Below are 22713 nucleotides of genomic sequence, written 5' to 3' on the forward strand. Positions count from 1 at the left end.
TTTGGGGCACAACATACAGAGCTGATTCTTATGTTCAAACAGAAGATTAAAGAATCTCAAGGACACTTACAAATAAGTTAACTTATGCTTAAGATACTTTGGGGAGATATCTTTAGGCTTTCATCTTTTAGTTAGATTATATTTTTAATTTACTTTGTAAAACATTTTAACATCTTGTAAAAAAAATTCACCTCCACAGGGCCAATTATCCTGATGTAGTCATAACATGTCACCTGAAAACAGGAAAATAGGTATGCAGAGCATGCTGACACTGATTATATTCACATTTTGGTTCATTTAGTCATAGCTGGAGCCTTTCCTAAGAATGTTTAGTCATCAACAAAAGGTCAACAAATGAGTCAAAACACTGAGGAGTCATCTGAAAAACTTTTTTCCACCTTAGATATTTGTGATCTTTAAACTTATACAGCAACAAAGGAATGAGCCCCAGAGACAAGCTATCAAAGCTGGCATGTCCCATAGCTACCTGAAAGCAGAAGTCCAAAGCTTTGTTAAAAGAATATATGGCATCCTTAAGTTTTAAATTGGTTACCTTTTCCTTTCCAAGACTTTGTCTAAGTATTTATTGACTAGAAAACTAAAGCAAAGTTTGTAGAAGAAGCATTCATTTCTCATGGCAAATTAAAGGTGATCAGAAAAATGGAGAGCAAGCTTATCAAAGTAAAGTCTCAATTTTTACCCATAACTAATTCAAATGTAAACTGGTAGCCCTAGGAAAATAAAGCTGAGAATTTTTGCTTTATCCTCTTAAATATGTCTATGATTTTCAGTTTCTAATACTAAATCAGGAGGAAAGTGTAAGGTTTTCTTCAAAGATTAATTTTTTTCTTTATCAATCATCATTATTAAAATATTTTTATTTTTAGATTCTGGACAGAAAAAGTTTATTCTTTCTTGGAATTGCTATGTATTGCATATTTCCATTTCTTCAAAACAAGTTGTACATAAACAAACTTCTGTGGTAGGGAGCTGAACATCCAAAAGTTTGGTTTGAATTAGTGCCTTGCAGTTATTAAGATTAAAACTTAAACTCTCAGACTACAGCTAATCACAAAAATTTGTGACACATTCATTTAAATCTGGCTGATTTTCATGTCTCCCAGGTGCTACCATCATTCCAGAATTTCAAGGGTGCTGAAAGTGTCAGGTTTGTCAGAAGTTTTAATCTTAATAGGAAGAGTTAATGTCCTATCTAAAATGTGAAGTCTTTTTTTTATTAAAGATTCTATTTATTTTGAGTTTTACAGTTATCACTTTATGAAAGTGGACCATTTAGTAGTAGATCTCTAAAGTTATTTTTACATAATACAAATTTTCCTACCTATCTGAGGAAAGAAAAGGGAGAGGGAAGGAAGAAGGAAGCAGTTGTGCTTCTGAAGATAAAGGGCCCCAGATTTGTTTACTTACAGTCTAATTTGACAAATGAAGTAATGCAAATTTACTTCTGTTAACTCTTCAGTCTTTTTTTCAGAGATTTGAAGTTTTCAGAATGTGATTCTTATCTACTGGAAGATCTCTTTGAGTACTACCTATTCCAGTAATAAGTAAGAAATTGTATTGGCAATGAGATTTACTCTAGAGGCATCATGAATTAACTCTGCCATCTGGATCTTGGAGTCCAGAGTTTTGGGAAGTCAGAAAAAAATGCTTCTTTACAAGTCTACAACTAGTATTTTCTTCATTGTACTGTTCAGAAAATTATATAATTTACAGATATTCTAGGTTGTTTGTGTATTTGCATTTCTAGAAAAAAAAGTCTCATAATTGAGAGGGCCTTAGCTAAAACAGTTGCAGTTTCCCTTGTACTAGGTAAACTCTCAGACTATAGCCAATCACAAAAATTTGTGACACATTCATTTAAATCTGGCTGATTTTCATGTCTCCCAGGTGCTACCATCATTCCAGAATTTCAAGGGTGCTGAAAGTGTCAGGTCTGACAGAAGCTGCTGCTATAACCTTCAAAGTCACCCCAGGAGCCATTGTGTTCTATGTAAGGAAGCAGCTGCTATCAGGAATGTCTGGTTCCCAATGAAAACAACAGAATTTCTTACTTTGTTTTCCAGCCATGGTAGAACAGAGTGGTTTAATTTTCACCATCATTTCACCACAGCTCCGTTCCCAAGTATATAATTTCCACCCTTCTCTTTGTGGGGTTCACTGACAGAAGCCCTTTCCAATTTTTCCACTAGTCACTGTGAGAGACCCCATTGAAAATCTCTATTTTCAGGATTTTCTTTTCACAGCATGCTGGCCCTGTATTTTCATCAAGAAAATCTTCAGAGGAAGTAAAAATAAGCTAAACTAACTTTAAAAAATCCCAAAATAAAGCAACCTCTCTTGCAAAAGATGGGTCAGTTTTGTGGTGCTGAAACTCAGAAGTCATTCACTTCCTACTTTGTTTCCAAGCAAGAAGATAAAGATAGAATTGAATTGCTACCTACCTAGGAAGTCTGGAATTTCCAATCAGGGCCTAGCCCAGGGGCATGCTTCTAGTTTAGCCATGAAAATAGCAAAGAAAGTACATACAGAGTTAGACTGGAGAAACAAGGCAAACTGGGGGATGTGGGAGGGAGAAGAAGGGATGACTAGGAGTTTTGGGTGGGGATGGGGGGTAAGAGAAGGAAGAGGAAGAGTTAATGTCCTACCTAAAATGTGAAGTCTTTTTTTAATTAAAGATTTTATTTATTTTGAGTTTTACAATTCCCCTCCATCTTACTTCCTTCCCCCACCCCACCACAGAAAGCAATTTGTCAGTCTTTACATTGTTTCCATGTTGTACATTGATCCAAACTGAGTGTGATGAGAGAGAAATCATATCCTTAAGGAAGAAATACAAAGTATAAGAAATAGCAAAATCAGACAATAAGATATCAGTTTTTTCCTAAATTAAAGGTAATAGTCTTTGAATTTTTTCAAACTCCACAGTTCTTTATCTGGATACAGATGGCATTCTCCATCACAGATAGCCCCAAATTGTCCCTGACTGTTGCACTGATGAAACGAGCATGTCCATCAAGGTTGAACATCACCCCCATTGTTGCTGTTAGAGTGTACAGTGTTTTTCTGATTTTACTCATCTCACTCAGCATCAGTTCATGCACATCCCTCCAGGCTTCCCTGAAATCCCACCCCTCTTGGTTTCTAATAGAACAATAGTGTTCCATAACATACATATACCACAGTTTGCTAAGCCATTCCCCAACTGAAGAACATTTACTTGATTTCCAATTCTTTGCCACCTCAAACAGGGCTGCTAAGAATATTTTTGTACAAGTGATGTTTTTACCCTTTTTACATCATCTCTTCAGAATATAGACCCAGTAGTGGTATTGCTGGGTCAAAAGGTATGCACATTTTTGTTGCCCTTTGGGCATAGTTCCAAATTTCTCTTCAGAAAGGTTGGATGAGTTCACAGCTCCACCAACAATGTTATAGTGTCCTAGATTTCCCACAACCCTTCCCACAATGATCATTATCCTTTCTGGTCATATTGGCCAGTCTGAGAGGTGTGAGGTGGTACCTCAGAGAAGCTTTAATTTGCATTTCTCTAATAAGTAATTATTTAGAGCAATTTTTCATATGACTATGGATTGCTTTAATTTCCTCATTTGTAAATTGCCTTTGCATATCCTTTGACCATTTTTCAACTGAATGTAAAATATGAAGTCTTAAATTCAATATAAACATCTGTATGGTCAAAGAGTGTATCATCTTCCTCCTTCTGAATGTCAAAGTTTGCATTAGCTTGTTTTTATTATTTATACCAGACTTTTTGCTCATTTCAAGATTGTAGTACAGTAAAATTCTTTTCAATATGGTAATATGCTAAAGAGCATTTTGGGGTTTTTTTTGCAAGGCAATGGAGTTAAATGAGTTGCCCTATTGTGTGTATCTGAGATCAAATTTGAACTCAGATCCTCCTGACTGCAGGGCTCGTGCTCTATCCACTGCACCACCTAACTGCCCCAAGATCATTTTTTTATAGGAACTCTTATCAATCCATGTCTTTTTCATGTATACTTTTGTACCTGGTATTTGGACATGTGTATAGATCACTATAGCCCAGTCCAGACTGATGGACTCTTCCTGCAATCACGAATATTCTACTTCCTTATATGAGTCTTAAATATAGCAAAAATTTAGGGGGTACTGCTAGCCAAAATAACGTGCCTGACTACCTCCATTTAAGTCTTTAGAATTCCAGTAGCAAATTTTAGGAAAAACTGGAGTTCCTCTCCACACCCCTTCAGGAAATTTTTCATCTTGGACAATTATGCCTTGGATATGTATGCTATTAGGTGCTGTGACAATCATTCTAGGGTCATTCACAAAGTAACTTTGTATCATAACTTTCAGTTGTAGAACAAAAAGAAGTAAGCACAATTGTCAGGCTGGGTTTTATTAATTGATTTCAACACTAAATAACAATGAAAATCATGTGCCACAGTAGCAAATTTTAATATCATTCTTCTCTAACACCTAAAGAATGCTTATTAAAGTAGAGCTCTGCTTCCAGGGTAAAGGGTGCATGTCAAAACTTTTCTGCTAACCTTTTAAAGTTTTTTGGTATCAGAGGACTGAGAGGTCTGGAAACCACCCCTGCTGCCTCTGATTCAGTTGCTCCATGCCCGTTCCTATTTTTCACCAGGTTGATCTGCACTGGTGGGGTTCTCTCACCTTGGTTCAACATATTTCCCTTCTGACCTTCACTGTCTTTTTTTTTTATTTCGGTCGCTTTAGAATTTGTTTAGAGTCATAATTTAAAGGTATTTTGAGAGTTTGGGGGAGAGCTCAGGAGTCCTTGTCTTTAATCTGCTTACTTGGTTTTGTCTCCTAAGGTTTATAATAAGAAATTGGAGCTAATCATACAAAAACGAACTGAAATTTTCCACTGTCACCATCAGTTGCTTCACGAACAAACAATTCTGGTCATGCCTCTAATTCTAGTCCACTTTGACTTTTGAAAATGGAGGAGAAGCTAGTGAGAAAGGGGAAGGAGGGAAGTAAATAAAGGGAAAAGTAGGTGAAGAAAAGAAACAAATGGAAAAGGCAAGAAAGACATTGGCAAAAAATTTAGGTGGCACAGTGGACGGAATACTGGGCATGGAGTCAGAAAGATCTGTATTCAAATCCTACTCAGTTACTTCTTAATTGTTTAAGTAAGTTATTTAATCTCTCTGAGCATCAGTTTCCTCATTTTTGAAATGGGAGTGATTATAGCACCTACTTCTCACAGTTGATGTAAAAATACAATGAGACAATATATGAAAAGTCATTTGTAAACCTTAAAATTCTAACTATTATTATTATTTTCTATTACTAGTCAAGAAAGATGCTTCACATCAGGTTGACATTTCCATTCTCCTCTATAATAGAACTATATCTAGTCATGCCCACTAGTTCTTTTCTGTGACTCATTTCTATAATTTTGTCTTCATTTTTGCCCCAACCAATTGAATTTCCCAATTAATAACTGGAGATCTATGTCTTATATTTTCCCTTTTATAGGGCTACAGGGCTTATTTCTATGAAGGGTAATAAATCTGGTTCTAGTCATCTCATTAAAGGAAATAACTTACCCAGACATCTCAATCAACTTGATCATTTATTCAAAACTCTTTAAAAGTATGTCATCAAAGGCCTTCTTGTTGTGAAAGGGAATCAGCTATAGGCTGTCATTTGATGGTGCATCTTCACAGAATTTAGTTTATCAAATAATGTATTGCCTTACATTATCTTGCAAGAAGATCTTATCCTTGACCATTTTCTTTATAGAAAATATAATTATAGGTGAGTTCACAGAGATTAAAGCTATTTATCCCCAATCTGAAATAAAAATGAAAGTCAAAGATATTTTAAAATATAACAAATTACAACTTCAAGTGTTATTGGTAAGTGCTTTGTATTTAATGTGATTATCAGAGGAACTTCTGGTTCTTCTAGACTGAGACATCTGATATGAATCTAAGCATGCACTTTTGTCCCTCTCTGCCTACCCTGAACCATTGCTGAACAAAACAACTTGCTTCTAGGGTGATTGATTAATCACAGGAACAGGATGAGCCACCCACTTGGATTTTAAAGGAACTGTGATATTAAATTGATGTTAATCGAATTATAACTAAACAAATTTTGATAGTCAAGTACAATGGAATGTTATTGTGCTGAAATAAAAAATATGGTGAATACCTGAATGTATGTACTTGTGACTCACATGAACTGATGCAAAGTGAAGTATAACTACATTCTACAGAAGTCCATATTACAGTGTAAATGGAAAGACCAATTCAAAAGAGTTGAAAATGAACAATGTGTGGCAAAAAACTTGTAGTTCCTGTTGCTAAGGTTGTTGAAGCTGATGATGGGCTTGCTCGACCTTTTTAAAGTTGCAGCAACTCTAAAACTGATTGAGTTTCCTCATGAAGTCCCTTATCAATACAGTAAGTTGTGTGGAGTTCTCCAGGAGTGGAGAACAGAAGATTGCATTAGGAACAGTGAGCTAATGCAAGTGGAAAAAACAAAGCTAGTTAAAACTTCTATATTAACCATCATTATGATCAGGATCATGATTGATAATAGGACAACGGGTAAGGCACTAAAATAGAGTGGAGTCAAGTATAGCTAATTTGTCAAGTAGTAAACATCGGGAAAGAAGGAGAGTGCAGTGAACACAGCATTAATGTCCTGAGAAAGAACATAAAGGTAGAAGGATTGGAGATAGCAAGAAGATAAATATCAAAGTTAGGATTTATAAGACAAACAGAAAGATGAAATATGAAAGGTTATGATTACATAAAAGAAATTTGGATTTCAGGGACATGGAAAGGAGATATTTGTGGGAGATGGCCAAATTAAGATTCTGACTTTTTATACCTGAGATGGAGTTTGATGCCAAGGACAAAATAAACTAAGTAACTAGGATGGTATTCAATTGGCTATTCTTTCTATCTTTATTCAATCCATCTACCTATGTTGAAGTTTCCTAAAATAGGTCAGGAGTTGTCAGGAACTGAACGAATTGAGAAAGAAGTAAAATATTCTAGTAGTGGATAGTAAGAATCATCAGATCTTTAGTTGGGTGATATCGTTTATAGAATTGTCCTCAAAGGGAGAGAGGTTGCTAAGATAGAAAGAGACTCTGGGAAGGACAGTCCTAAATAAAGATCATTTTGATATTCTCTCAAGAACAAGAAATTTCTCTTTGAAAGTTCAAACAAATTGGAAAGGGTGGGAGTGTCATCAGGAGGGAATCAGAACTCAGAGAGTTCCACAGGATTGAAAGAATGAGAAATTAAAAGGTCTAAGACCAAATGAAGTTTACTAATTATGGAAGCAGCGTTCTAGAGTGTTGAACAAAAATACTGAAAAAAAAAACAGTCTCTCAGGGTTAACCTGTAGATGAGAAAGGTCAGCCCAACCTATAAATGAAAATAAGATTTAAGCTAGATCAAGTCAATCAGTCAAGAAAATGTAAGGATTTACTCTGTGCTGTTTATTGTATTAAGTGCTAGCACTACAAATATAAAGAGAGAGAAAGGCAATCCTTTCCCTCTAGGAGCAGATAAAACACAAAATGGGAGCCAAAAACTGGAGCTGGGAAAGGGGGGGAGGATGAGAAACTACTAGGTACAGAAGCATGTAGATAAAATCTAGGATAATGAAGAGAACATCTTGGAGAAGAATAACAACATTATTGGCAGGGATATTTTCCTTAATTTGAAGCTATAAGGAATAAGCTAATTATTTGGGGAGATCACAGCATAGAGGGGAAAGGATACTTCCAATGAAAGAAGTCCATGAGCTTCTAGGTTGAAGATCTTTTAGAGGCATTATAAAGAAAGACCTGGAGATTCAGGAGGAATGCCAGGAGAGCATAAATGACTATTGAGATAACCCACATTTGTGTCTCAAATCCTATGATTACAAGTTTTTCTATTGATCAAGATATTCAATACAGATATTTCATACCAATTCAAACTATGTAACTAACACATTACAAAAATATATCTCTAACACTTTACAAAACTCAAGATATATAAATAACAAGTAATTTAAGGTTGCAAATTGGTTCCCAATAATTCAAAAATTGGATCTATCTATCAATATATCTATCATCTACCTATCTGTGTATCTGTCTCCCTATCTGTTGGTCTATTTCTTTTCATTCTAGTGATTTCCTGCCTCAATCTATTTCCATTATACTTCTGAAATATTTCTGATTACTAGAATTATCCTATCTTTTTATCTGGAACATCTAATAAATTATCAGGGAGTCCATAACAGAATTTCCTACAAATGAGAGACTTTTCTGAAGGAGTCCTTTCCATTTCACTCTCTTTCTCATTGGTCTATAATCTGTATTCAGAAATGGTATTCAATAGCATTTTCTTTTCTTCTTCTTCTTTCTGCTTTCTTCTTCTTTTTTCTTATTTTTCTTCTCCTTTTTCCTTCTCCTCCTTCTTCTTTCTGCTTCTCCTTTCTTCTTCTTTTTCTTCTTCTTTCTCTTCCTCTTCTTTCTCTTTTTTATTTTCTTCTCCTCCTCCTCCTTCTCTCTCTCTCTCATCCTCTGCAGTGGCCATATTTTACCTTAGATCATTCCTCTGGGTTATCTAACTGGGGACATCTTTTGTCCTTCCATTAGAAATTTGTTTAATGCTAAAAACAGCTATGTTATTCATGCCCAGTTTCCTCAACAATGCATATAGCTGAGTAAGCACAAAAGTTTACACAGTTCAGTTGGAAGACTATAGATATAGAAGAAATGAATAAGTATTTATTAGCCCCTAAAATTTACCAGATACTGTAATGAGTACTTTACAATGATTATCTCATTTGATCCATGCAACACCTTTGGGAAGTAGGTGCAATTAATTTTATAGATGAGAAAACTAAGACAGTGGTTAAGTGACTATCTCCTGGTCACATAGTTAATTAGTGTCTGAGGATCATCCTGTTACTAGGTTCATACTACAATTTATTCTATGTACTATTTAATTGCCTATAGGAATGAATACCTGATTTTGATTTTTAGCTCTGTAAATTTTTGTTGTGTTACCATAAGCTTGAGTTTCCTACAGAATGGATAAAAATGATAATTGACTTATATTCTTCAAAGGGATATGCTAAATATCAAATGAAATGAAGTATATCTCACAGTAGCATTGTCAGGGGGTTGCTTATCTAAAGAAAAGAACTAGATATTTCCCCTCTAAGGGACACTTTCTAAGCTCCTCTCTTCTGGTATCTTTATGGATAAGATTTTTCCTTAGTACAAGTTTCTGAAGAGAACAATAGGAAGTGGAGTTTTTCCTTTCTCACCAAGACTAGCATTTGCAACTGGCTTCTTTCCCAATAGCAGATTCAGATTATATCTAGTAATAGTCTGAATTCATATTACATTTACATTGATTTGGAAAAAGCTATAAAGTATTATCAAAATTCCTTTCATTCATCTTGAACGTTTTCTCATGAAAAATTTCAGTACTTAGAATGAAAATTTTCTGTCTGTGTATGTTTGTGTGTGTGAGTGTGTGAATACCGAGGCACCAATGACTCTACTTGGGTGTCCTTTTTAGATCTCACAAAGGAGACATGTACACACAGAAACATACATACAACAGAGTGATATCTTGGAGAAATCAGTTTATTTTTGAGAACACATGGGCAATGCAGTGAGCCTTTTTACAAAGGCAAATTTTACAAAGAATGAACTATAGGTTCAATGATAAGGTGAAGTTAAAGAAAGGGAGAGAAGTTTACCTTTGTTATTCTCAACAAGGAGGAGCTATCATCTCTATTGATTCTTAGTTGTTCTGAATCTCTTAGATATAGTTTTTTTTCTTCTATTTTTGTCTTAGTATTCAATTACACCAGGGATACAGATAGTGTTGGGAGGTGGTTGCTCTCCATCTTTTCCTACCACATTGCACCTTAGAAGAACATTTATATTTCCTTAAGTATACTGTTTATCTCTTTGTTATCATGAGATTTTTGCTGTTCATCTTCCTGGAGGACAAGAGAACAAGTAGACTATCTTCTTCAATAGCAAACTGGTTTAGAATAGACAGAAACACTGTCACCTCCTACAAAAGTCTAACTCACTGGTAAAGGAGGTTACAAATGTAAAGTACACTTAAAATGAATTTTATATGACTATTAGCTTACATTTTTTTTCTTTTTTATTTCAGTGCTAAATGGAATATATTTTCTGCATTGGAAAAATTAAGTATTCAATTTTTCAGTAATAGAAAAAGAAATCTGCTTGGCATTTGGCAAATATACAGATGTTACAATTATTGTTCTCACATACAAATATCTTATAACTATCACCCGTCTTTCTAAGTAAATCAGTTTGACAATTTTTGAGTAAATGGTTTCCTAACTAGTGGCCAGTTGTTTGAGCTATCTTCCTATTTATAATTTTCAAAACTGTTTGAAAAATTTGCTGGAGGGGCAAAAATGTCACACACAGTATGGCATTGAAAAACTACTTTGTAGTTGAGAGTCTATTTGACTTTAGGCAGGGTCACATTACTAGGCACTGAGTCTACATACTTTTTCAATGCTGCATCATAGGCAACTGACAGGGGATTTTTCATTACTCAAGCTTTTACATTTCATTAGCTCCATTTGGCATTGTCCATTTGGCATGACAGATCTGGTGGAGTGATTAGGACACATGCAGAGACTATAGAATACAATGCTTAGTTGATGTTCAATTGTTACTCCTGTGGTGCATGCTTCATTCTTTGTCACATAACATAGAGCACTAGTTTCTTATTGTGTTTGTTTGTTTTCAATAGGAGTTGAACCCAGCTATGTGTAGACTTCAAGTTTATACTTTGTTTTCAGTTTTAGGAAAGTCATAGGAGTAAAAAAGGAAATGTTGACATTTTAAGGAAAGTTCTCTATTTCTCCAAAATTTAATATAGAGAATATTGGGGGTGGGGGAAGGCAGCAGGCACTAATCCTTTATTGTTTAATAAGTAATTATTGATTAGCAAATTAAGCCAGTTCTCTGAGTCTCAGTTTCACCACCTATAAAATGGGTAAATATAATAGCAATATTTATAATTTAATTTATTTTAATATATATTTGTTAAACATCTATGAAATTCAAAGGGTCGTACTAGACCTTAGAAATACAAAGACAAAGGAAATAAAACAATCCTAGGGCTCAGAGTATGCATTCTACTGGAACAATATATCTAGATAAATATATAAATAATATATAGATTAGAAGACATATAAAGATAAGGATGAAACACAGTAATTTGGGCAGAAAAAAGTACAGGCCGTTGAGATCGATGCAGCAGAAAAACTTCAAAAACACTTTTAACTAAGATGTTATTGGGGTAGACCTAACTTGAGCCCAAAGCAAGGATATACATCAAGGAAATAATGAAAGTTATTTCTTTAAATGTGTCTCCCTCACCTATAATGTGTTTTTCATATAAACCACTTATTCAATATATGCATATATATATATATCTATGCATGTGTGTATATTTATATATTTACATATACCTGTAAATGTGCATGTACATGTGTATCTATCTAGTTTTATATAGATATATAGATTTATTTTTCTATATGTCTATATATCTTATTATAATACACACACATACACACACACACACACACACATATATATATATATGTATGTATGTATGTATGTATATGAAGTGAACTAGGGCTAGAGAATCAAGTCTTGGTGAGATCCAGAAGAAGATAGCAGTGGTAAAGGAAAAGATTTTAGATGGAAGCATATAGTAGACATAAACAGATGTGTCTATATTGGAATTGTTCAGATGCCATTACACAATATTGGACTATGAGCTCTCTTGAAAGTGGAGACTTTTTTTTAAAATTTGTTTTGAATTTTCTGCCTTTTTTTTAAATCCCCAGCACTAATTGTGGCATTTGGCACTTATTGCTTCTTAAATGATTATTGAATAATAGCTTTCAAAATTGCATAGGTCTCTAATAGAAATTAGAAGAAAAAATCTATTACACTTTGATAATTTATGAGACTATAAGTGACTGCACAAAACATCTTATTCAATGCAAATATTTCTTTTGCTTAAGAGTTTCACAAAACTTTTCCCAAAATTAGTATTGAATTTGTGATAATGATCATGTCAATGAAGCTAACTCCCACAAAGTCCAACCAATAACCCATGTTATGAGGTGAATGTTGGATGGCAGAGAAATGAAAGACAGACTAGTGTACAAAAGTAAATTTGTGTGCCCTCAAACTAATACAGTAACTGTCAGGGCCTGGCAGAAACCATGAAATTCTGCTGGAAACAATGGAAAACAGTTTCAATCATCATGATGGTTAGTGTGATGAAACTGTAAACTGGCTGCTCCATTGTTACTACTTCATCATATGTTGGTCTAATAATCTATTCCTGCCAGCAGAGGTTCTTTCTTACATGCAGGAGATCAGTGATCTGCCTTGGAGTCAGAGAAAGACAGCTCGAATTTGACCTCAGACAATTGCCACTGGCTAGCTGTGTAACCTTGGGCAGTCATTTAACACTAATTGCCTCATATGCAGGATCATCTCCAGTTGTCCTGATTCTCATCTGGCCACTGGACCCAGATGGCTCTGGAGGAAAAAGTGAGTCTGGTGTTAGCACAGTACCCCCTCACTCAAATTCAATTCATGTGCTTGTCTTGACATCACCTCCTTGATGTTTTGATCTTCAAAAAATGAACAACAAAACATAACATTATTACATCACATTACTTAACAATCTAAGATGATACTACCCTGAGATCAAGCTATTAGTGATTTCAAACTTATTTAGTAATGTTAGCACACTTCCCCTTCAGTCATGTCCTAACCATTAGTGATTCTTAACTTCTGGTTATCTGCATTTTTCTATCATATATACCTCACTCCCTTATTCCCATCCTTCTTCCAGCAACCCTTTAATGTAACGCACACTCTAATATTACTTTAGGCTTCCAAAGTACTCTCTGGAATATGTGTTTTGTAGGTAACAAATATGCTTTTGTTTTAAATGTTTTTCTTTCCCACACCTTTCATTTTCTGATTCTTACTGAGGAGTACATCATTTCTGATGACACAGGCTCCTGGGTGCCTTCTCCAACAATGGTCACATTTTCATTCGACCCCATCCCCCACTTACTGATCAAAGTAAGAGAATTGGGATATTTCTTGCTTTCCTAAACTTTCAGCCTCTCCCTCTATTTCTATCTCTTGGTAATCTTTGCTTCTTTTAGGTTCACTCAACCCAAATTTGTAATTCAATAAAAATTCTGATAGCTGATGTGTCCTGAGCCCCAAGATATGCACCTTCTTTCTTCAGTGTTCAGTGAATAATTCAGTCTTTTCTTCCTCCCAACTCCTGCTATTCTTCAACATACATAATAATACTTACTTAAAAACTTACTTCCCATTTCCTCAGCTTATTCATTTCTCATGATCTACTCTTCATGAATTCAACTCACATCAGAAAGAAATTATTATAATCTTGCCATCACCTAAAAATTCTCCATTTCAGTATGAACCTTGAAATTTCCTATTTAATCACAATCATTGATTATACTTATAACTTCTGTCTTGTAACTCCAAACCCTGTTCTTTACCCTTGCTGTAACATTTAATCCCTTGTCACCTCAGTACTTGCATAAACAATTCCCCTCCCTTTGCCCTCTCCCCACCCTGCTCCAGTAAAACTTTCCTCCCTTTACCATCTTGACCCCTCAGTAAACCATTTCAGCTCTATAAATCTTTTGCCCCATTTATCTTATTACAAACTTTGCCTTTAAAAGTTATAGCTTTGGATTGTATTCACCAATGGATGTTTCTAATGTGAAATAAAGCTAGAGAAAAATCACAAAACCATGTTCACTGGACACCCCAAAATTCTGTTTTATGACTTCAACTGATCCCTCATTGGAACAAAGTAATCCTTTTATACCTCCTTAATTGTGTCACTGTTTGAATACAAGTGACTTTTCCAACTCTTTCCACTGGAAAACATCAAGGCCATTCACTGATGTTTTTTCATCTCCGTTCTTCCTCAATTCATGTATTTCAGATCCCCTTTGACACTATTTTGACCTTTACCACTATTTCATGTAATGAAGTGGCTCTTCTCTCTGCAAGGGCAAATCCCTTACAAGCTCACTTGCCCAAGTTATCTGCTCTCTGAGACCTTTATCACCTTCACTTTCTCAGTTGTTTACAAATTCTGTCTACTAGCTACTTCCCCTCTTCCTACATATGTGTGTGTGTGTGTGTATACATATATCCCATTGTTAAAAACCTTCAATTGATTCATTTATCATGGCTGTCATCTATCTCCCAAATCTTTTGTGACTCTAATCCTTGATTAGTAGTTCCTCTTAAGTTTATAAAATCTAGTTTCTGAACTTACCATTTAATTCAAATTGTTCTTTCCAAAATTATTAGTAATCTCCTAATTGCCACACCTAATAGCCTTTTCGCCATCCTCATCCTTCTTGAAGACCTTTGTTACTATTGAACATCACCCTCCACTTGTTCTCTTCTCTCTAGGCTTTCAAGACTCTAATCTCTTCTGGTTATTTTCCTTCCTGACCATTTATTTTTAGGTAATTCTCTGGTAATGCCTAATAACCAAGGATGTACAACATAATTCTCTCCAGGGTCTTTTTTTCTTCTACCTTAATAATGTTTGCTTAGTAATTTCATCAGTTCTCATGAATTCAATTAACAACTCTATGTTAATATTTCTCATAATACCCATCCAACTCTTAGTTCTTTGCTGACCTCCAGTTTCATATTTTCAACTAAATATTCGGCATCTTGAACTATATGTCTTAATGAATATATCAAACTCAATAAATCCAAAATTGAGCAAGTTATCTTCACCTCCAATTCCTATTCCCTCCTTAATTTCCCTGTAACTTTTAAGGGTATCATCCATCCAGTCACACAAGGTCATTATTTAAATAGTAGTCTTGACTCCTCACTCTCTCATACTCCTGTTATAACCAATTTGTTGCAGTATCCTTTCAATTCTTCCTTTGTAACATCTCTTCCATAGAGTTCCCTTATCTTCTCTGACACTCTCATTACCCTCCTTCAGGTCCTCCTCACCTCATACCTGGACGATTTAAAAAATACTGACATTTTATGTCTCTTTCATAAGACCCTACTTATGCTAGTTCATTTTCCACTCAACTATTAAATTAATCTTTCTAAATAACAGGATTGATCATGTTATAATTCCACCCACTCAATAAACAGTGGTGACTCCCTATTACCTCCAGGATATAAATGCAAATATAAAATATTCCTCTTTGGAACTCAGACCTCTTCAAAAGTAGCTCCTCCTACTTTTCCAGTAACTTAGATCCTCCTGATTCCAGGACCAGCATTCTCTTCACTGCCCTGAAGATTATTTGGGCTTCCCAAATGAGTTCTTTACATGTAATAGCTATCACAAATATTTATTAAGAATTTAAACTAAAAGTGAGTCAAATTTATAAGAATGTAAGTCATTCTCCAATTGGTAAATGGACAAAGGATATGAATAGGCAGTTTTCAGAATAAAAACTCAAAGCAATCATTGATAATATGAAAAAATACTCTACATCATTATTGTTTACATATATTGTCTTTATTATTTTATTTATTTACACATTATTAAAATATTCTTGTAAGAATAAACATAATGCCTCCTCCCCCACAAAAATATAAAACCTCATGAGAAATAAAGTGAAAGAAAGAGAAAAAATTATACTTCAGTCTGTGTTCTGATACCAACAGCTCTGTCTTGGGTGGATCACTTTCTTTATCATAAGTCCATCAGAGAAGGTACTTCCATATTTTTCCACAGTTGCTATTGCTGATTGTAATTCCATACATCCATTCTTCCCCACTACCATTTATTATATTTTCTATCTCTTTTTACCCTGTCCCTCTTCAAAAATGTGCTGTGGGGCAGCCTAGTGGCACAGTGGACAGAGCACCAGCTCTGGGGCCAAGAGGCCCCAAGCCTACATCCCATCCCAGAGACCCAGCAACCACCCAGCCCCTTGTTCCAGGACAGGCCACCCATTCCCATCACCTAGCAAAAAGTAAAAGGGAAAATGTGTTATATCTGACTATCCTCTCCCATGATCTACCCTCTGCTCTGTCACCTACATTACCCTTTCCACTCCTCCGTCCCCTTTCTCTCCTTTTTCTTCTAGATTTTTATACCTTATTGAGTATATATGCTTTTCCTCTCTTAGACATTTCTGATGAGAATGAAGGCTCCCTCATCCCCCTCATCTTCCCCCTCTTCCATACCATTGGAAAAACTATATGAAATATCTTTTCCATGAGAAATCTTAGCCTATTCTACCTTTCCTTTCTCTTACTCCCAGTACATTTTGTTTCACCCATTGATGCCATTTTTACAATATATTATACCTTCAAATTCATCTCTCTCCTGGGCCTTGTCTACATATGCTCCTTCTAACTGCTCTATTAAATGGGAATGCTCGTTTTACTATTAGTATCATCTTTCCATGCAGGAATACATGCAGTTCATCATTAAGTCCCTCATAATTTAGCCTTCTTGTCCACCCTCTCTATGCTTAATCTAAGTCCTTGCCCAAGTGTTTTGTCCAAGTGGCTTGCCCAAGTAAGTGAAGATCAAACTTTCAATTCAGCTCTGGTGGTTGCAACAGAAACATTTGAAAGTACGCTGTTTCATTCATAGTCCATCATTTCCCCTGGAAGAGGATGCTCAGTTTTGTTGGGTAGTTGATTTTCAGTTGCATCCAAGCTCTTTTGCCTTCTGGGATATTATATTCCAAGTCCTATGAACTCTTAATGTGAATGCTGCTAAGTCCTGTGTAATCCTGACTGTAGCTCCATGATATTTGAATTGTTTCTTTCTGGATGCTTTTAATATATATTCTCTTTGACTTGGGAGTTCTGGAACTTGGCTATAGTATTCCTAGGGTTATTTTTCTGGATCACTTTCAGTAGGAAATCAGTGGATTCTCTGAATTTCTATTTTACCTTCTGCTTCTAGGATATCAAGGCAAATTTTCTGTAGAAATTTTTTATTATTTATTTTTTAATTTTTCTTTAATTTATTTACACATTACTAAAATATTCTTAAGAGTAAACATGATACCCCTCCCCCACAAATGTATAAAACCTCATGAGAAATAAAGTAAAAGAAAGAGAAAAAAATGTGTTTCAGTCAGTGTTCTGATACCATCAACTCTGTCTTGGATGGATCACTTTCATTATCATAAGTTCATCATAAAAAGTTACTTCTATATTTTTCCACAATTGCTGTTGTTGATTGTAATTCCCTCTATTAATTCCTCCCCACTACCATCTATTATATTTTCTCTCTCCTTTCACTCTGTCCCTCTTCAAAAATGTGCTATAGGGTAGCCGAGTGGTACAATGGACAGAATACTGGCCCTGGGACCAAAAGGCCCCAAGCCCACATACCCACCCCAGAGACCCAGCAACAACCTGGTCCCGGACAGATCACCCAATCCAAGCACCTTGCAAAAAGTAAAAAAGAAATGTGTTATATCTGACTATCTTCTCCTAGGATCTACTTCATCCTCTATCACCCTCATGCCCCCCTCCCCTCCCTCAGTCTTGCTCTCTTTTTTCTTCTAGATGTCTATACCCTATTGAGTGTGCATGCTGTTTCCACTCTGAGCCATTCCCGATGGGAATGAAGGTTACCCCATTCCACCTTGCCTTCCACCCTTCCTTACCACTGAAAAAGCTGCATGAAATATCTTTTGTATGAAATATCTTAGTGTATTCTACCTCTCTTTTCTCTTACTCCTAGTACATTTCTCTTTCACCCACTGACACAATTTTTACAATATATTATATCTCCAAATTCAGGTCTCTCCTGTGCCTCATTTATAAAAACTCCCTGTTCTATTAAATGAGAAGGTTTATATGAGTATTATCAGTATCATCTTTTATGCAGGAATATACACAGTTCATCATCATTAAGTCTCCTCCCCCATCCACCCTCTATATGCTTAATCTGAGTCCTGTAATTGAAGATCAGACTTTTTGTTCAGCTTTGGTTGTTGCAACAGAAACATTTGAAAGACCCCTGTTTCATTGAAAGTTTAACTTTTCTCCTGGAAGAGGTTGCACTATTTTGCTGGGTAGTTGATTCTTGCTTGCATCCCAAGCTCTTTTGCCTTCCAGAATATTATATTCCAAGACCTATGAGCCCTTAATGTAGTTGCTCCTAAGTCCTGTGTGATACGGATTGCAGTTCCACAATATTTGAATTGTGTCCTTCTAGCTATTTTAAACATTTCCTCTTTGACTTGAGAGTTCTGGAACTTGGCTATAGTATTCCTGGGGGTTGGTTTTTTGGTTTCTATTTCTGGGGAAGATTGGTGGATTCTCTCAATATCTATTTTACCCTCTGCTTCTAGGATATCAGAGCAATTTTCCTGTAGATACTCTTTAAAAACGAGGTCATGACTTTCAGGTAGCCCAATAATTTTTAAGTTATCTTTTCTGGCTCTTTTTTCCAGATCAGTTTTTTTTTCAATGAGATATTTCACATTGTCTTCTACTTTTTTCATTCATTTGGTATTGTACTATTGTGTCTTGATTCCTCACAAAGTCATAAGCTTCCTTTAGCTCCATTCTATATCTGAAGGATTTCTTTTCCTCAGAGAGCTTTCTTATCTACTTTTCCATCTGGTCAATTCTGATTTTTTTTAGGTTTTTGCAAGGCAATGGGGTTAAGTGGCTTGCCCAAGGCCACACAGCTAGGTAATTTTTAAGTGTCTGAAGCCAGATTTGAATTCAGGTACTCCTGACTCCAGGGCTAGTACTCTATCCACTGTGCCACCTAGAAGCCCCCAATTCTGATTTTTTAAAGCATTCTTCTCCTAAAAACTTTTTCAACTTTTTATCCATCTGGCCTGAGCTGGTTTTTAACATGTTATTTTCTTCAGCAATTTTTTTGGATCTCCTTAAGTTGCTGAATTTGTTTTCATGTTTTTCCTGCATCTTTCTCATTTCTTTTCCCAATTTTTCTTCTATTTCCCTTACTTGATTTTCAAAATCTTTTTGAACTCTGTCATAGCCTAAACCCAAGTTCTATATTTCTTGGAGTCTTTAACTGCAGAAGCTTGGACTTTCTTATCTTCAGATTGAGTATTTTGATCCTCCATGGGACCAAAGTAAATGTCTATTGTCTGGTCCCTTTTTTCCTGTCTACTCATTTCCCCATCCTGTGCCTGGTTTTGGGGTGCTTCCTGAGCTTTTGAGTATTATGGGAACACCCCCCCCCCCCAAGGACCTCAGTGTGTGAGACTCTGACTGCTCTCCTGGTCTGTGAATTACCACAAGCACACCCTTCTGCCCCGGGGCTGTGAGGAAGGGTTCCTGCTCTATGGGGGCCCTAGACTGATACCAGGGTCTGAATGTGGTCAAAGCCCAAGAGTTCTGTTCCAGGGGCAGAGGACAGACCTTGGCAGTCTCCCTCCAATCCCTTACCTTCCTTCAGTGGGCTGAGCACTCAGAGTGCAGCTGCCTGGTGGCTCCTGCTGGGCAGCTCCATGGACCTACTTCTGTTTCCTGGTATCTGGGCTGCCAGCTGAGTTGAGCACCATGGCCACGGTGTGGGCCTGGGCTTCACAGTGTTCTGGAAGAGGTCTCCTTGCTGATGTTTCCAAGTTGTACTTGGTGCTTCCTGGTGTGCAGGTCAGGAAACTGCTTCTGCTGCTGGTAGCCTGTGCACCCAGGCACCCTGGGGCTGCTCCCATGAGGCTGAAATTCCTTACCTCCACCACACACTGCTCCTCCAACCCAGCAGATCAAAGTTTTCCCCACTATTTTCCAGGTTACCTTGGGCTGGAGAATTGCCTCACTGGATCTATCTGTGGATTCTCTCTCTTGAAAATTTAGTTAGAGTAATCATTTTAAGGTTTTTGAAATATTTTGGACAAAGTGCCTAAGAGAGGCTCTTCTGCTCTCATCTTGGCTCTCCCCCCTGAAAATTCTTTTAAAATGAAGTCAAGACTCTTTTCCTGATCATGACTTTCAGGTAGCCCAAAAAATTTTAAATTGTCCCTCTTGAATCTCTTTTACAGATCAGTTCTTTTTTCTTTTTCAGTGAGATACTTCATATTCTCTTCTAGTTTTTCATTCTTTTGGTGTTGAATTATTGTGTCTTGATTTCTTGCAAAGTCTTAGGCTTCTTTTAGCTCCATTCTACATATGAAGGATCTGTTTTCCTCAGAGAGCTTTCTTATCTCCTTTTCCATCTGGCCAATTCTGCTTTTTAAAGCATTCTTCTCTGATTTTGTTTGTGCAAAATCTTTTTAAGTAAATCAAAGTTATCTATTTTGTATTTCATGAAGTTATTTATCTCTTGTTTGATCATAAATATTTCTCTTCACTATAGATCTGACAGGTAAAATATTCATTGCTCTCCTAATTAGCTTATGGTATCACCCTTAATGTTTCAATCAATCTGAAGATAACAAAGTCCAAGCTTCTGCAGTTAAAGACTCTAAGAAATATAGAACTTGGGTTTAGGCTATGACAGAGTTCAAAAAGATTTTGAAAATCAAGTAAGGGAGATAGAAGAAAAATTGGGAAAAGAAATGAGAAAGATGCAGGAAAAACATGAAAACAAATTCAGCAACTTAAGGAGATCCAAAAAAATTGCTGAAGAAAATAACATGTTAAAAACCAGCTCAGGTCAGATGGATAAAAAGTTGAAAAAGTTTTTAGGAGAACTGTATCTTGGTATGGAATGGATTTTGGTTTACCCTTAGTTTGTGCCATACTATTTTCCAATTTTTCCAGCAGTTTTTGTCAAGTAGAAAGATCTTATTCCAGAAGTTAGGATGTTATAATTCATCAAACAATGGATTATTATAGTTTATTTAGTGCTGCATCTTATACCTATCCTATTCCACTGATTGACTAATCTTTTTATTAGGTATTATCAAATAGTTTTGATATTTCCACTTTATAATATAGTTTTAGATCTGGTGAGGTTTAATTTAATTATTCTTAGCAATATAATAATGCAAGGAAATTCCAAAGGAATTACAATTAAAAATTTTATCCATCTCCAGAGAAAGAACTGATGATGTCAGAATGTTGATTGAGGGCTACTCTTTCTTAACTTCTATTTTTTTGTCTGTGATTTCTTTTACAACATGATTAATATGGAAATATTTTTGCATGACTTAATAAGTAACATTTCATATTGCTTACCTTCTAAATGAAGAGTAGGGGAGGTAAGGAGAGAAAACATTAGAAACTAAAATTTTTTTAATGAATGTTAAAATTATTTTGACATGTATTTGTAAAAAATAAAATTTTAAACAATAAAAATGGCAGTTACTCTACTTATAGAAAAAAGTGAAGAAACAGTCTTTACCCCTATAAAGGTCATACTCTAATAATCATAAAATATTTAAATTTATTAGAATGAAAAACAAATTAAGGTACCTATGATACCATATTTGTTTCATTTTAGTATTGTTCTCAAACAACCAATAGTTAATGTTTCAGTCCCTTCTTTATGAAAATGAAATGATTAAATTAGAGTAGGAGATAAGATTTAGAGGGTATTCCTTTTCAATTAGGAATAGATAAACTAATAGAGCATTTTAACTTTTTCAAATCTGAAACTCTGAGCTTCTGAGAGTAAAGCTTTAAGGTTGATTTTTATTTTTTCATCACAGCAATATATATATATATATAGATACATCATTAGTTTCATATATATATGAAATATATACTACATATATAGTTATGAAATAATTATATATACATGAATAAATACATTATTTATTAAGACTATGGAAAGTATTCTTTCCATACTTTTATCCTGCATTTTTTTTGGAAATCAGTAAAGATAAATAAATAAGACTTAATTAATAAATTAATAAGATATAATTAAAAATTAATAACATTTAAGATTTTATTAGCACTTATCAGATGCCCGCAGGTATGTAGTAGTCATCTTAGCACTAAGCTACAATCATTTTCCTATATTCATGTACAATATTATGAACAACAAATTACTAGGTAGTGATAAAAATGTGTTCAAAATAAGGAATGAGTAGAGCATGCTATAATAATATCTTCAATATTTTAAATAATCCAATCCAAGTATTTTTATCATCATCAAATAATAATTGAAATCATGTAATCATTTTTGAAATCATGTAATCATTTTATTTTCTAAGATAATACATACATGTATATATATATGTATACAGATATAATCTCAATTCAATTTTGCAGCATTATAATCAAAATATATTAGATATTATAATCTCCATTTACAGTTGAGGAAAGTTTGGACTTTTCAGAAGATAATTGATTTGTCCATTGTTGTGTAACTCACAAGTATCAGAGAGAGGTGAAATTCATACCCACATCTTCCTGAATTGGAGTTCATCACTATCCTTCTCACTGCCGTACTTGATATGTTCAAGTAGCAATGTAATTAGTACTATGAATTTCACATATGGCCACTCAGGATATGAAGCCTGGCCTTCCAAAGTTGTATCCAAGTAATCAAGAGAAGATACTGACATAACATGTTAGGTAATAGTTGTGAAATGTGCTATAAAGAAAAAGGAATAAAGGATGTGAAATGAGTTAGAGAGATATCATCCAGACTGACCAAGTCTGTT

General features: G+C 35.1%; 1 pseudogene; it reads right to left on the reverse strand.

Moving 5' to 3' along the window:
• Window positions 1-853: 853 nt before the first annotated feature.
• LOC141505002 (uncharacterized protein CLBA1-like) lies at window positions 854-19815 on the reverse strand (annotated as a pseudogene).
• Between the last annotated feature and the right edge of the window lie 2898 nt (window positions 19816-22713).

The sequence above is a fragment of the Macrotis lagotis genome, chromosome 1, assembly GCF_037893015.1.
Source record: "Macrotis lagotis isolate mMagLag1 chromosome 1, bilby.v1.9.chrom.fasta, whole genome shotgun sequence".
In the NCBI taxonomy this organism is placed as follows: Eukaryota; Metazoa; Chordata; class Mammalia; order Peramelemorphia; family Peramelidae; genus Macrotis; species Macrotis lagotis.